The sequence below is a fragment of the Contarinia nasturtii genome, unplaced genomic scaffold (genome assembly GCF_009176525.2).
Source record: "Contarinia nasturtii isolate CC-2019 unplaced genomic scaffold, AAFC_CNas_1.1 Cnas_scaffold_1182, whole genome shotgun sequence".
Taxonomy (NCBI): domain Eukaryota; kingdom Metazoa; phylum Arthropoda; class Insecta; order Diptera; family Cecidomyiidae; genus Contarinia; species Contarinia nasturtii.
The window spans coordinates 1,435,336-1,452,702 of NW_022198526.1; the positions used below are offsets into that span (position 1 = coordinate 1,435,336).

The 17,367-nt window shown below is 35.7% G+C and overlaps 1 protein-coding gene across 1 annotated transcript in view; it reads right to left on the reverse strand.

Annotated features, from left to right (window-relative positions):
* LOC116344807 (myosin-VIIa) overlaps positions 1-10,215 on the reverse strand; it is a 37,768-nt gene extending 27,553 nt beyond the window's left edge. The window contains exon 1 of the mRNA XM_031773573.1: positions 9,948-10,215. The gene's annotated coding sequence lies outside the window, so the exon portion shown is untranslated. The remainder of the gene's footprint in view (positions 1-9,947) is intronic.
* Between the last annotated feature and the right edge of the window lie 7,152 nt (positions 10,216-17,367).

The following is a 17,367-nucleotide window of genomic DNA, read 5'->3' on the forward strand; positions in this document are numbered from 1 at the left end:
TTGCACGAGCGCAGTAATGCGAAAAAGTCTGCAGGGTGTGCGTGCCATGCTGCACCGATTTTCTAGCCAAATAATGAGAACACGACGAATCAATGTTTCCAACGAATTATGAATAATGTGTAAATAAATTTATCTAATAGTTGGTCATGAACTGCAATTCTTTGTTTATGGCTTTGCCGCTTTCTGATCGTGTCGATTTCGAAATCAAAACTCAATTTCTTTCAGGCAATATACTTTCAATAGACCATACTGGCAACACAGGAACCATTCCGATCTCAACAAAGTAATTGCTTCTGCACGATTTTCTTGTTGTTACTTTTTTAATCGGAGCAAATTCCATGAAATTCACGTTTACATTCGCAGGACCACCATTCGAACCGATTTCTTCATATTTTTTTCACTCTCGATAACAAAAGCATTTGTTCTTTTTTAATAGAGACAAACGAACAGATACACATGAAAGGAATAATTTCAGGCTCGGTGGAAAATTAGAAAATCAATTGAAAAATATGAAGAAAAAAACTTCAAAATTCTCGTTGATTTCGTTTTAATGAGCCCGCTTTAATTCAATTTGAGCAATTTTTCCGCCAAATTCCAAAGCCAACTATGATAATTCATATGCACGCCCTTTTGCTATCCAAAATGAATGGAATTTGTGCAGTGCAAAGGCACTAGTATTTATTTTTTTGCCGACAGATGATTATTATTGCATAATTGTACTTAATTTAAAGTTGGTCGCCGTTGGCGTGCCAGTTGTAATACGTTATGTTGAACGATCATCATTGAAAATTGTGCGGCTGTTATTATCGTGTTATCAACGGCTTGAAATGGATATATGGAAGTATATATGGTATTGGAATGCTTCAAATGCTATAGATAGAATATATTTTCGCTCATCGCATTTTAAATCGGTATCGCGGTGCTCGCAGACTCTTCGATGTTGTTGTTGTTCTCATTTTTTTTAATTGTGCAGAAAATCCAACAAAGAACCGATAATATGCCACAAGACAATATTTTGATTCGTGTCCGGTTTTAGATTTCAATGCCGATTTAACTGGTGAAGTCAAATGAAAACGAGCGACAAGATACACAGAGAAACAGAGACCTAGCATTATCTAAATATTGTTTGCGGGCATTCAAACAATGCATAGCGCTGGATTTTGTTGTTGTTGTTGTTGCTGCAAAACGGCATATCGCGATGAGTTCGCTAGCTCTTGCGGGATCTCTATCTCTCTTCCTTCGGACGATGCAGAGCAAACGTAAGCGAGCGAATCGTCTTTTGGTTTTATTTTGTTTTGGCCACAATTTACAATCTTTCTGATCGGGAACAGTGCAAAGCACAAAAATATATAAATAATGATATTATGTGATTTTTGTTGCTGTTGGTGTCGTGAGACCGTTGCATTTTTCTTCCTTTTTTTTTAAACGGTCTTCGTTCGACAGTGTTTTCCTCTCTGCTTTTTCGTTTAACCTTTTATTCGTCGGCCAAACCAGCGTATAGCCTGAATAAATCGAGTGCAAATACAGTGTGAACAACAGCACAACGAAGAAAATCGCAGGGAAAACGTAACCATCGAAAAAATTACAGGTTCAATTCTGCATTGATGAACCGATGAATCTCTTCATAATTTTTTTAAACGGTCTCGTTTATACAAATAACAAAGTTTTTTTTTGTGCCGTAAGGCAAATAAAAATGCATAACGCACCTCGAAAAACAACTTTTTTACTGAATGCGTTGCATATATTTCGTTCATCGTACCACCCATATAACCACGGCCATGTGTATTGAACGCTGTATGCTTTGATCATAATCAGTCAATTGGTGTTCTCACACTACCTCCACATCGACGGAACAGTACAGCGCCCATTGCACAATGCAACACACCACATTTGTGGAAATAATAAATGCATATCCAGTTATATTTAAAATGGGAAGGAATTCCACCAAATTGTATGCGGTTCAATTTAAACTTGAAGGGGACTTTACATGATACACATCGCGCACTGCCCAACAAATGAATTGAACGCATTTTGCACGTAATCTGTTTTGGAATATCATGGTTTTTTCATCGTCTTCTTTGCTTTGCGCTGTTATGCCTGCAAGTAGTATATTACTTGCGTGCGTGTCAGTGTCCTTCACCTCTGCCGTAAATTATATCGAAATTCATATTGCACAACATAGACTTTGAATTGTGCACACAACAGTTTAACGTTTCAAGAAAGAATCTTTTTGAACATGACCGAAAGCGATCGCACTAAAGCGATCGAGAGGCGGTCTGTATGTCGTCTCCCACTATTCAGAAAGTAAGATGTTTTTAACTCAATTTGGAGTTTTATGCAAACGAATCTGATAACTATATGCAACAGTTCAAAGTTTGAACTTCAAACAAACATATTTTTAAATGAATGTCGACACGCAGCAAGGTTTGGTACTCTAAGTTGACTTTTAAAAAGCATATCGACTACGCTATCAATGATTTTTGCACCAAATTTTATGGTCTGATGTGTCAGAGTGAACATCTTAAACTTTTTGGAATCATTTGATTTGAATCGCTCATTGAGTTATGAAATTCGCAATATCGACAATACTCGTACGGCAGCATTTTTTGGCTCGGCACTTTTCAAACGTTTAATTTGATAGCTTCGCGCTAAGTACTTGATTGGAGTAATCTTGTATTGAATCTCGCTTGGAACGTGATTCAAATTGCGGAGCTCATACAAATTAATGATTCAAAAGCCAGTGGATTCGATGAGTAATTGTATTAATGATACACAACGAATTCGTGAACAAAGAAGAACTTAAAATACACTTATGTTTATCAAAAAATGCATCGTTTCTGGCTTTACGATTTCCATGTGAAACTGTTTTGCCTTCAATCGGATCTGAATTTTTGTTGGGGCTTACAGCACAACTTACATATTTTTATAGAGAAAAATGTTCTTCTTTTTCGCGGTTCGAATCAAATGCAATTTGCGAATGGAAATACATTTTATGCACATTTTTAACAGCATGCTCATCGTGTCTAAAAGTATTTTTTGCGTTTTTTTTGCTTCGATGAATTTTTCTAGTAAAATATATGTTAAAATAAATACTAAGGTGCAAATTGAAATGTTCTCAAGCATGCGAAAAATGAACTATAAAAATGTGTTTCCCAAAAAGGATGGAAATGAATATCTCATATATTGAACCTTTAATGATACCATCGATTTTACTTGAACTTTAAGTTGTTTTTGAAACGAAAATTGACAATATTCGTCGTGACAGTGTCGAATCACTTTTGTGGCAAGAGTTTGATATAGAAAAATGTTTAGTTCCTGTTCGATTTTAATGTAAATCTAACTCAGTCGATCTTTCCAAAAAAGAACCGACTGTTTGTAGATTTTACTGTAGTTGGAATTTAAATTTATCAATGGCACTCAATTTTCAAGTTTAAAACTTGAGTTAAAGAACCAATTGATTTCTCGTTCAAGTATTGTTTTGTGATCTGAAAGAATGTCTTGTTGTTAAAAAAGCGAACATCTTAAACAACCGTAGCAGCAACCTTCTTTATCAATTAGCATACTATTTGCTCTATTTACTGTCTCGAATCGTTGGAAAACTGTGCACTACGAACACGGTATTTTGTTCCAATGTAATGAGGTAGTCACCGCTGACTAAATATGTTTAAGCTTAAAATGGTCGAAAATGAATGTTTTTTTTCGTTTTGTGGTTTAGTTATGCGGTTTTTCTTGTTATGTTTTGTGTTGTCAATCTTTGGCCATTGCAATGTATTCACTTAAGCAGACAGCTGCATTCATGTATATATAATATATCGAGCAAAAAACTAAACGTTTTATATTATGTAGTTGCGATGTAGTTTTGCGACGTATTTTAATCAAATTCGAATTCATTGAAACCGATTTAAAAAAAAAAAAACATACAAATCGTGAATAAATCGCGTGTTTTCCATGTTTTATGTTGACTAGACAATGTGTTTAGGTTTTTAATGCTCATTCCTTGTTACAGGCTGACGCACAACAACCGAAATGCTGCAGCCTTTGACCGTTCAAGTGCTTTTATAAGCTTAAGTGTGTACTTTTGTAGATCTCGGCGGTTTGATTTTGTCGAGAGTCACTCTGTTCGTGTCAGAAGTGGAACACTTATGGCAGAAGTTTACATCAAAAACAATTTTTTTCAATTCACATACGACATGTATAAATTTACTGCCAAAGAAAATAGAACAAATTCAATGCGCCGCTTAAAATGGACGACGCACATCCACTTATCAGTTTATCGTGAATTGCCAAGGACGTTATATCGGTATTCTGTCGTACAGAAACGATTTTAATTGAATCAAGAATCTTGCATTGAGATCAAGTTCTCTTCGCAAAGGCGAAAAAGAAGTTCGAACAAAGAAAAAAACAGTTTTTAATTTCCTCAATTTTGCAAATATCAACCGAGTTGTCGACAACTGTCGTCAGTGTTGAATGCGTGTCATTTTGTTTATCGTATATTTTTCATCGAAATAAAAACCAAATTGACTTACAATATATCGGGGGCACACTGTACAGTGGCAACAAACGGTAGGGAATAAATATCGTTGACCGCAAAAATGAAAGCTAAAGAAAGAAAAAAAGCATTCCGAACGAAAATGTACAATGTTCAAGTGGTACTGTTTGTTTTAAAAAACAACGAATGGCAAACGATATCTCCATCGTTTTGTTTGGTGAATTTTTTATTCGTTCGCTCATTCTTTTCTCAGCATTTTCCCTCTTTCGCTATCTCTTTCTCATTTCGTTGTTACAAATGCAATAATAATTTTTGCTGTTTTCTTTTATTTGTGTGCATTTTTATCTGTGTAGAGACGTGTGTTTCTGCTTCAATTTAAAACGTCGTTTTTCATTCGGCCGTTCGAAACCGGACGATTTTTCGCATTTAAAAAAATTTACAACACTTTTTTTAGCTGTACTATACTCTCTCTCTTTCTCCTTCTCACTCTCTGTGTTCATCTGCGAATAGAATATTTGCGCTTTGCTTTGTCTTATTTGTCGCCATCGACGTATATTCATCCGTCTGCATTGTCACACACACACAGTGGATCGGTGCTGTCTCTCTCGCAGATCGTGAATCTTTGTATCTTATTCTTGTGACTTTTATTTCTTTTGTCGTTTGCTAACCACGAACACATGAGTGTATAAAGCGTCACTAGAGCGTACAAGAAAATATGATAATTTATTGGCTTTAGTTTTGCAAAACAGTTTATCATAATAGAGATAAAATTGATTTAATATACATTTGTTCGTCTTCTCTTGCATTTGCATCATTGGTGTATGATGTGCGGTTACGGTAATGTCGAGAAGCTGTGCAGCAAAACAATTGAACATTTGCTTGGTTCACATTTCACAACCAGATACCCCGATATGAAAAAAGTATGAATAAAAGTTGATTTGAATGAATTCGAATGGCAAACGCTGTGGACACGACTAAAACAACACAACGCCAGGGAATATGGCTAAAAGAAAATGAAACTTGCGATGTCGGTTTTTTGTTTCAAATAAATTTAGTTGAATTGAAATATTAATCATTTTATTCCGTATAGTAACCATGGCACATGGAGAAAAAGCAAGCGGCATTCGACATAAAGAATGAACAAAAGAGACACGAAGTAAAATCTGAGAAGTCGAGACTCGGCGAATCATAATCAATATCATATCATCAGCATCAGGGCTAAAATTCATTAGCATGAGTTGAACGGTTGAAGCCATCTCTGTCATTCCGTGTGGTTTACATTTAATGCGGCTTCGAAATGACCACAAATCTCACTATCTGACGCTTATTTAAAATGACATTTCTGACTACCACCAATTATGCGGTTATGCCACACATGCAATTCTGGCCGATGATCGCTTCGGTGATTCGTCTTAGTGGTTTTTCTATTTATACGCTTTATGCATTCTTTCGCAGTTTGCAGAAAAAACAAAGATCCATAACACATTCAGAAGCCTAGAACGCGTATTCGTCATAAAATGGTAAAATGACCATTAAAATGAGAGAGAGAGTTCAACTAACAAAAAAAGTTAATGGCAAAAAAGAAGTTCCTTTAACACACAAAAAAATACGTTTGAAAACAAGGGCCAGTCATTGTTAGTACGTTATTATATGAGAATCCATTCTCGTGAAATTAGGTGCTAACGATACAGCCAATGTGAATTTTCATGACTGAAAAAAAAACGAAAAACACGTAAATAACCGGCGCTATGAGAGAGAAAAGAGAGGAGAGCCTAACAATGAAGAGCTATAAATTACACTAACTGTAAACGGTTAAAGTGGTAAAAAAAATTCCAGCTTTTAAAAGAAATATTATGACAAAATGATTTAGGTGACACCCAAATGCAATATCTGTATGTCTTTCGTATTTTTTTCATTTAATTAATATCGTGCTGCAAATGTTCTTATCTAATCGATTTTGCTTGTTTTTACCATCATGATCATTTATTTTGCAATGTATCAATTTGGATTTCGTGTTCACGCAGCCACAATTTCCAACAACCAACTCGCACTCGCTTTGACTCTTAATTCTCTCTCTAACTGTTTGATGCTCAATTACAAAAAAAAAAAAACAATTCTATTATTTTCTGGTTTCTTCTTGAACGTTAGAACGTATAAAATTTAAGAAAAATGCGCCAAACACCGAGACAACGAGAAGAGAACGAGAGATAGAAGAAAATACAGAGAGAGCAAGAGATAAAAGACAACCATTTGAATAAAAGTCTGCACATAACTGGTTTTGTGTGTTGTTCAATTCGTGTTTGATATTCGATTTCGTGATTCTGCATATTCTCTAGGATTATACGTATCGAAAAATTCTCGCAATGAGTGCCAATGAGACTATGCTGTTTACATCGATTTGATGCAATGTTGTAAATGCAATACCAATTATGGGTAAACCGAGCCAATCGATCCCATCTCAAGCTGGCTCTTAAAGATCGCTCTCAGCAGCAGCAGTGGCGGCGGCGAATGCAATGGCAGACGAGCACGCTCGTTGCGTGTCGAGCGTGGGTGGGACGTGTAGAGTCAATATGTACCCAACGGACACAATGAACAAAATGTAACTATTTTCAATTGAAATTGTGAATTTAATTATTTACAAGGTGAAATATTTATCGACACTTATTCGGTTTAGCATTCAAACAGTGTTTTATGGCTTGTTAAAAGCATTTTCTAAGGACCGTGAATGGGAGTTTCCATATACACACACAGACGAAAAATATGTTGATGAAGGAACGAATTACTTCAGTTAAAAAATATTCCCTTTAATAAAGCTGATGAAATCTTTCATTAAACGCGACCGCCTTTTGAGTTTTTCGCTGCACTAATGAATTCGCTTCAAATTGTAGACACGATTCGAAACAACTTAAAAGCAGTTATTCACACTTCACGATTCATCGAACTCACGTTGCGACTGATCAATGCTTACCGACTTATCATTCGTTTGTACAAGCAATAAAAATTGCTCAAAAACCCGATTAAACATATTGATTTTCTTTTAAATTCATCGACCAAAGAGCATTTTATCTTACAGCTAAGCTCAACTCCGAACAGGTCTTGATGGACATCTATTCGAATTGTAATTCAAATTCCAAACATAATTTGCACATTGCCGTATCGCCATCTGACACTCGATGTGCGGATTAAAACGGAAGAGCTAAAGTAAACAAAATGAAAATGGTTCTTTTCGGCACGTCATTACAACGGATTGAAAAATGCATTAATTGCAAACAATATTTATTTTACACGAAAACTCGTTGAAAATGTGAGCGAAGAAAAAAATCAACAACAGCAGCAGCTGGTCGTTACAAGTGAAATCCAATTGCATACGATCACGTATCGATCCATGTTATCCAATCACGTTGATATATCCTCTACACTGTCATGCAAGTGCAAAAAAGCGCAAAAGAATGAATGTATATCCTGTGTAACATCAAAATTTATTCGTCCCAATTAAATAAAATGGCAATTATGGAATTCATTTAATATATTTTATGTTCTCGCTTGTTGTTATTGGTTTTTCGCGTACACAATGCGATCATTTTTTCATTTGTCGGCGGCGTGCGATAGTGCGACCGGTTTTTCAGTTCTACATTCAACACGGTCTTTATCATTCGTTGAAAGAACAAAAAGCGACCACAAAGCAAGCAAAATCCAAAAGGTATTTTAATCGATTGCGATATTATCGGCGAATAAAATGCAAAATGCATTGGAATTACGTTGTCTTAAATCGCGATCGCATTTCATTCATCTAATCCACTGTTGATGCTCATATTCATGATGTTGCCGTGATTTTATTGTGCCAAACTACATATACAATTCAGATAAAATAGCGAAACAGCAATGAAATGCATTTTCCGTTCGACTGGCGAGATAAAATAAATTTAAATGGTGCACCATGTACATGGTGCATAAGTGTTGGCTCACTATCTCGCTGAACATTATTTTTGATGGGAATTAGCGAAATTAACGATTAAGATAACACGGTAAATAAAGCAAAGAATTTAAAAGAGTGCGAAAGTGTTGCGACGGTTAGAGTGCGAAATGGAAGATGAAGAGAACAGAAGCGAAGCCGAAATCGATAAAATGTGTTGATATACGGAGAAAGAGTCAAAGTGTCTACTCCGTCAATTAGCAATGTCATTTTCATAAAGCGAAATGTTTATTTGTTTGTATTTGTTATCAAGGTGCTTGGGATTCGCTGCGTGGCGAATGTGTAATGAGACAGAGAGAAAGAAAGTAACGAACACTATCTTATATGCATCGTGCACCGACTACCAACGATATCGAATCATTTGCGTAATTGCTTGTCCCATATGTTTGCCATAAATTGACTCTTTTCAATAAATTCGATGCATCGTTCTCTCACTATCTCTTTCTTTGTCCTTCTTCTTCGATCATAATTCTGTTTGTTTGCTGTTGGCCATTCGCCGTATTTAATATGTCGTTAATCGCCGGGAATCGAAGTCATTTCATATCATTTGTGATATTTTATTGGATTTTGATGATCTTACCGTGTATTTCGACGTTGGGGATCCGTTCGTTTTTCTGATTTTATTGATATAAACGCGCCAGCTTTTACTGTGCAAATCCAACATCCTCCATGCGTACCACAGAGATAATCTTGTGAAATAAGCGTTAAAAGAAATTTGTATGCTTATTCATTAATAACAATCATTGACAGTTCAAAACAAAGATTTTTATTGATTTGCAGCCCACAGCGATCAACCTGCCTCGATTGAAATGCAAATGGCATCGATAAAATTTCTTTTTATCTCCGTTCGAGTGAATAACAGTAGAGTTCATATGAGATGAAATTAGGTAACGAGAGAAAATCATTATAAATTCCGCCTCAAACGCGATGCGAGCGGATCTGTCAGTTCGATTCGTTCTTAACGATGAAAACAACATCGAATGTAGAGTTTTATTTCGAAAATTTTCATTTTTTATAATTTATGATACAGAAAATGTCGACAAAATCTATCGAGAAATTGTTTACGCATAATTCAAAAAACTTTCATCATTCTTTTGTTCGAGTCAACAATTAATAAATGGTCAAAAGCAAGTTTTTTTTATGTACGATAAACATATGGCACGTAAAGCGCACATCTGTGACACATCGTAAAATATTCCCATTAGACCACCACTGTTTTTCATTTTGTTCGGTTTTGTTCAACGAAACGATAAAAAAAATCATTTTCTTTTGTTCGTAGATAACAATCTCGTGATTATTAAGTCCCATATTACACCAGACCACAGTTTCATGAATAAATGATTGAATCAAACAATGAAATCAATTCCCATTAGACGATCGATTTACCCATTTTTCGATATCAAACATTCAATTCGGTCGATATGATTTTATAATGGGCTCAAAATCGAAATACAAACACATCAATTTACGTTTATTTCAACTTACCAAGCATTTAAGTTCGATTTAAATATTTATAAGCAACTGTAACTGACACTGACACGATTGATGTCAACTCAAATCAATGATTAGAATTATAACCCGTTCACCGGTTTAACCATTTTCGATTCACTTGTTGCACATGCATACGGTTTTTTCTTTTCACATGAATTTCACTTTGATCGAAGGTTTTGCGTATCTCTATTTCCTCCTCATTCAAATGAAGTTTTGTTTTTTTTTTCTTTAATCGGAAATTGTTGTTTCACGTGTGTTTTGTTTCTCACTACACCAATAGTATATATAAAATTGTCTACAGAATAAACAAACTATAAACAAACTTGTAAGTTGTAACACCAGTTTGATAAGTACATAGTAACAAACAAATAAATAATGTAACAGTCAATTTGTTTGTGCACCGTCAGTTGAACTTCTTTCTTTCTGTACAGGAACAAAAAAAGGTAAGAAAAAAATAAAACAATGCAAACTTGATAAAAAAACGAGTCACTTGGTGTGCCAGTGAACGCATGAAAAGCACAAAACATTACACAGAAATTTACAATGTGAAAAAGTGGCACGCATATACAAGCAAACCGGCTGATTGGCGTTTCTTTTTTATCAACGGCAAGCCAAATGTTTGAGGTTTGAACGGATTTTTGTGGGCTGTTTGGTTTTCACAATAGTTTTGTCAGTGCTAACCGAAGTCGGTGTGCCATCTGAGATATTCTTGTTTCAAAATTGTGTGGCGTTTTTGAACGTTTTTTTTCTTCTCTCGTGCAAATTCATCAAAAGCGAATCACAGTGTTGCCGTGACGAGTGCAATCGGCCACTAGAACCAAGTGATAAAAGAACCAAGTGAAGCACGATGCGCAGAACAGAAATACGTATTAAAACAGGAGCAAAGTAGTGTTTGCGACACAATATCCCATCGACCGTTTGGTCATTCCTCGTCTGCGGCAAAGTGTCTTTGTGCATTGCAAAAGGACCATTAACAATTTCATAAAATGAAGAGAGAACAAAGCAACGAACAGAAAGCGTAAAGAGGTGGACGCAAAAATTTAATAAACAAACGAGATAATAATACGGAATTAAGTGGCAGATGTGTGTGTGTGTATGCTTCGTTTAGCAAAATAAACGACGAACTGTGTAATCATAACACTTTACAAGTTTGCTTCTTCGGCCAAGGCGTTTGAACGAATGGCACCAAGAGTGTGTGTGCTTTAGTGCTTTGATTTCTTATCACGGCTGTACTTGCGACCGGTTTTAATCCTTTGTGAAATTGTGGCCGCTGTTGTCGTTGCTGTTCGTATACATAAGAGAAGGTGCGTGCCACCATTTCAATGGAAATTGAAAGCTAAACACTGAACCAATAAATCTGTCATCAATCTTAATTAACACTGCTTGTTACAACGGCTTATAGATGCCATTTATGACTCAATTAGACTCGCCTTGAATCAACTAAAAACATCGGCCGCAATTACTTATTGATTACATGATGTCACATTTATTGATTATAAATTAATTATTGATTGCAATCAACGAGACAATTTATTGACGAATAAAATTTACTCATTTTAATGCAGTGCAATTTCACAAATCTCGCTTTCGAACCTACTAAATTCCTCGAACTCTATTCAAAGCATAAACTTCCAGGTTTGAATGGAAGCTCAAACTTTAATTATACAGTGATTTTTACAATCAAGTTCAAATAAAAAAAGAAATATATTTGTTTAAACCAGTTTTGCAGCGGTGGTTAAATGAGTTTTATGAAATGATAAAGAATTCATCTAATTCGAACTTATTCTGCATTTAATCGCCATTCCTATCATAACACTGGGAAATAACTCATTTTTATATCGCCACTAATTCACTTAACATGAATCCATAAAACCATTACTAGACTTCATTCGTTACACAATTCTCAGCTACAATTATTATATTCTATCTTTCAACGTATGATATGTTATAATATTTCTCGTTTTCATTGTTAACGGGCTTCACTAGTACCTCGGGATATAAACAAAAAAAAACATATTTTCATTCTCTTTACGAAGCTTCTTGTAGATTTAGGCTATAGGTTGAGATCTAAGGCAATAGCATTTTCTGATTAACCTTTACGATGTGAAAACCATTAACCCTTTCAGGGCGTATTTTCAATGCTCAAATTTATGTGTGTGAATAGTATGTTTTTTATAAGATAGATTAAAATGAATGATTTTTCAATACGCAAAAACATTTATCAACTTGCGAACCATTTTGAGCACATTAATAGTAAAAAAGTACTTGAATTCGGAAAAGACGAGTAAGTGTTAATAAGTAAACAGTAAATGTTCGAAACCTGGTGAAATTTACAACGGTTTTTATTTAGAAAGATTACGACTGTAAAAAGATTTACGATTCCAAGTTTGCTTCTGTCTGTTATTCTTATCTATTACTGATACCAGTTATTTTAATTCGAATCCCGTTTTGAATTCTAATTGGCTTTGGGCAAGGATTCAGTATTTCCGACCTAAATAGGTAATATTACCGGTAGGTTTAATTAAATTGCATTTTTTTTTATCAATTCATCATTGAAAAAAGACAGACTCCACGCAGCAGTAATTTATCTGAAGTTGAATTATTTGATTTGGTACCAATATCTGTTGGTTATTTTAATTAGCTATAATCAATTTGAAATCACTGCTGAATTATTTCTCGATTTTACGAGCCCATTAGGTTAATAGCGGCTATTTTAAGAGCAGAAATGAGCAAAACGTTTCGAAAGTTAAACTCGACTGTGAGTCGCTGGAGACACGCGACTCTTGAAACGGTGTAAAACCATAGTACAAAAAAGCAGTCAAAGAAAAGCACTAAAAGGAAAGACAGCGCTTCGAACCCGAGTCAATTGACACAAATTTATAAATTCAAGTAGATAAGCACGATTCTTGTTATTAATTGAATTCTATATGCCTTTCATCAAATGCAACATTTAAGACAAGTTCATATAAATGAACTGGCTTCGTAAAGCCGAAATTTTTTTGTTGTTGGTCAAGATAAGAACGAACACTCGGGTAAAAAGGCGACACGTTTATCACACACATATAGACACTGAAAATGTCGAGTTCGCATTTCGCACACTCATATAACATTGAATCGAGCAATGGTTTATTCGTGGCAAAATAATGACGATAAATGAATGAAAATAAATATTACTACTTCAACTTCTGGTGTTACTCGTTATATTGGTATGAACCGAGAGCATCGTGTTATGCGCAAAAAAAAAACTTGTATATTGACTTTTGTGGCCAAATGCAATCGATGAAGAAATTGTCGCGTTCGATCGTCGTGCAAATTCTTTTGTGTATTGCTCTGGATTCGTTCCGTGTTTTCTCTTTATTTATTTTTTAGCAGAGTGCAATATACCATGTTGACAAAGACAAAAATCCCAACGAATCGGTTTTATATAGAAATTTAATTCTGAATGATTATACTCGGGGAGAATATCAAGTTTTTAGAATGCATCTGCGCGCGATTGAAACGTGCATTGAGCATCGGCCGTTTGTAAACGGTTTTTCAACGTTTTCGGTCAAAATGATTTTTGTACAGTTCTTTTCATGCCGAATTCATCGAATCGCTCTTGCGGCACATGTGGACAACGGGGAAAAATCGAAGAGAGCATACGGTCAAATGACGTTGACCATTTTGCAAAAGCCGAATGATTATCATTTTCGAAAGGTAAGCGCATTGCAATCAATGTTGCTGAGAGGTATGAAAATCGGCTGTACATGGCATTGAGATGTGTGTGTGCGCGCGCGCAAATGAAACAAATCAAAAGTGTATATATATTAATCAGGCGACAATTGAAACAAGAAGAAAAGCGACAACCACGATCGATTGCCTTGCTTTATGGAAATGGTCACATTTCGATGTGTTCGTGCCACCGATTATTAACGGTGCCAATAGCCAGAGTATCGATCAACATGCCTACGTACCGTTTGCTCTTTATTCGCTCCTTTTTGCGCGTATCACAACTTTTTTTCACGCAATTGACCACCTTTTTTCGCCTCGCTTACTTCATTCGTTCACTCGTCTTTGGTCGCCGAATGGAATCGCATTCATTTGTCTGATCTTGCTGGCCGTGTGCCATAGCAGCGGCCGTTGCCTTATTTAGGCGACTTCAATTTTTATTTACATTACAACTTGGACCGAATAATCCGAATAAATGAGCTAATTGAGAGATAAATTCCACATGAATCGAACAATGGAAATTGATCAGTCAGTTGAAATGAGCCGTTTTCAATCGATCGCAATTGACTTTCCGTATGCAATCATCACCTCAGCTATATTTGGGCATCGTATGTTGCTCCATTCTCATCGTATATTGATGATGACGGGTTTTTTTTGCATTGTACTTCAATTATTCAATTCATTTTTGACATGTTTTATTGTCTTCATTTCGGATTCACTGTGACCAAACATGAAAATTATGAATGAAATATTCAACACCAAATTTAGACACCGATCAATTAGCATGTGTGAAAAATGTGGTAAATTTTTCATTTGTAGCTTTTCTTGTCGACTGTCACCATAGCGTTGAAATGACACCGTCTCATTAAAAATACTTCAATCACCTTTAAATCAATTTTTCGTCACCAGTAAGAGTTTTCCGGGTCCAAAGAGGAGATGAACGAGAAAAAACACTTTCGCTGATTAAACTTTTAACAATTGTTTTAACAATTAGCACAAATTACGGTTAAGGAACTTTCACAAAATACACTTAATATGTCTTTTTTTATATTCTTCGATCTTATTGTTGTTAACTAAATTTGCAGTTGTTTTAATCCAATTGTTTCGTATTTACACCGTATAACAAATGTGTGCTGTGTTGCGTATTTATTCGATCGTAGTTACAACGATTCGTAACATCGTTATGTTGTTTTTCGCATTTTCATGAAGAGAAAAAAAAGCGTCTGATCAATTTAAAGTCCGTAAACTATCTGAATTGTACCTCACCGATTTCTCGGATTTTGTAATCCCGCGAGAGAGATTCGACGTCGGTTGAACGAAAACGACGAAGACGACGATAGCTGGAGTAAAAATGAACAGAAAAAAAGAACTTAAACATCCACAAACGATGAAAGCGAGAGAGTAAAAAGTAAATAAAACCACGTAAAGAATACAACACACAAGACAGACGGACGAATGAACGAACGAAAAAAAAGAAGGCACAACTAATGCGAAAGAGACGAAGAGTGTGTGCATTGAGGTAAAATGTTGGAGTTGGAGAACTTCACCATCATTCTTTTCCATTTCATGCTTCGTCTTCGTCGCATCTGACGCATTTATGTTCTATAGTCGCGGCGGCTCGCGTTCAATTTGCTGTCTTGTATTCACGCGAATCAAACGATGAAAAAAAAATAAAAATAAACGAAGACAAACACAAAGTCAATGATTTCTTTTTTTTATTTCGTTGATCTAATACGATGACCTTTTCTGTGCGCGCACGCTAGAAATAGTGTTGAAAATATTCGATATACCGGTGTATATTTCCTTATGGTTTTGTTCTCGTTGCCAGTTTTATTTTTCTCGCCGCCAATTTTCTCTTTCAATTTCAATTCTCCTTGTTTGATGTTTTATTGTCATTAAAGCAATGAGCGCTACTAACGTAACGATATATCTGGTAGTCCTTCTGTTCGAATTGATACGTGCACATGATGCTGATGATGATGTAGCGTTTGCATGCAATCCAACCGGCACAGCAAATTCAACAGTCTGCACAGCAATGATTGCACTTAATTTCCACACACAATCGAACCCGTTGGTATGTTTTGTATTCGCGAATGAGCGATTCGCTTATTTTATTATTACCTCAAATGTCATTTGTGTCGTGATCGTGATACGTCTTCTTTTATCGCACTCAATGCCTGTGCTTTATATGCTCTTTTCATTCTAGTTCTAACATTTATTTTTGTCGATTTCAATTGGACGTATGAAAAGGAAAACACACTGAATGCCAATGCGATTTCTTTCTTTTTTTTTGTATTTGGTGAGTGCATTCCATGTGCGAGATGAAATGATATCAATGCAACATTGTGTGTCGAATGGCGGTGAGCGACCGTAGAAATGAACGTTTAACATTTTGATGTGATTTGGTCATATGGTGTTCAACGAAGCATCAGTTTCTTCACCATTTTTTTTTTGAATTCTCGGTGTTGATTTGCTTATTGCCATTGTACGCTTTTTATTCAATTTGTTGAAACTTTGTTTACCTTTGTCTTTTCACTGCAAATACGTTTCGTTTGTTTAAAAAGTAAAAAGAAAAAAATCTGAATTACGTAGAAATTTAACAATTCTATTTGGTTATAATTCGCTCTCAGTCGCGGAAACATTCCGCGGGTTGTGATTTTTGCGAATTGATAAGCGAGACATGACAGTGCTTTATGCGACAGTATCACATTTCGCATCCAATGTCCGTTGACATTGAACAAATTGTTTGAAAAAGGAATGCAATCAATCAATTACTTACAATAAATTAAAATTGATTGCAAACCGAAATAAGAAAAGACATGCGATGATGCACGGATAAGACATTATGGACGAAGAAACGAGTGAATAGTGGCCACGTCGAAGAAGATCCACGTCGTAAACGTGGAAAACAATAGAACATTATTGTCCATATGTTTTGTCAATTTATGAAGGCCTGTCACAGCTTGATAACGAGTTAGCGAATGCATAACCGCAGTACGTCAGACTGAACTGTTTTATATGTGTATGTTTTTGTATTTTCCACATTTGTGGCGCACAGCCGGCTTTGGTACTGATTTACGGTAAAATGCAATCTATGTTTTCTTTTGTTGGTTCTGATAAATCAAATGGAAAACCTGCAATTACATTCAGTCGAAGATGGGCATCAATTACGTGACTTGGACTCGGGTCACAATCCAATGCTATATCTTTTGCTCTTTTACTTGTGCACAAATGCGCTTTTGACTCTCTCTCGTATCATAAATCACCTTGAGCGAGTCTAATTTCCAAACAGTTCACTTGGGTTGTTAATACAAGCAATTTTCTACTACTAATTACTTCGTTTCCCTCGCTCTCGCCATTTTCTCTTGTTGCACTCAGCCATGTACGCACAGTTCATATTTGCCCGGTTAGCGGTTTATTGAGATATAGTTGATTCGAATGTGATATCCTTATTAAGTTTGAACCGCTTTCGTTCGGTGGAAATTTATCATTTTCATTGAGGTGCTTGCGATTGTGGGCCATCTTCAGTTCTCTATCCTTTAAATGGAAACAGTCGAATTCATTTCGTGCACTACGATCTCGTATCAATGCCATTCCTTCGCTCTCTTGTTTTCAACTTTTACCCAATGCACATTCGTAACGTGCACGAAAAATTTGTTCGATTTGCACTCGCAAGCTGTTGGTATGTGCTTTTGTGTGCTCCGTG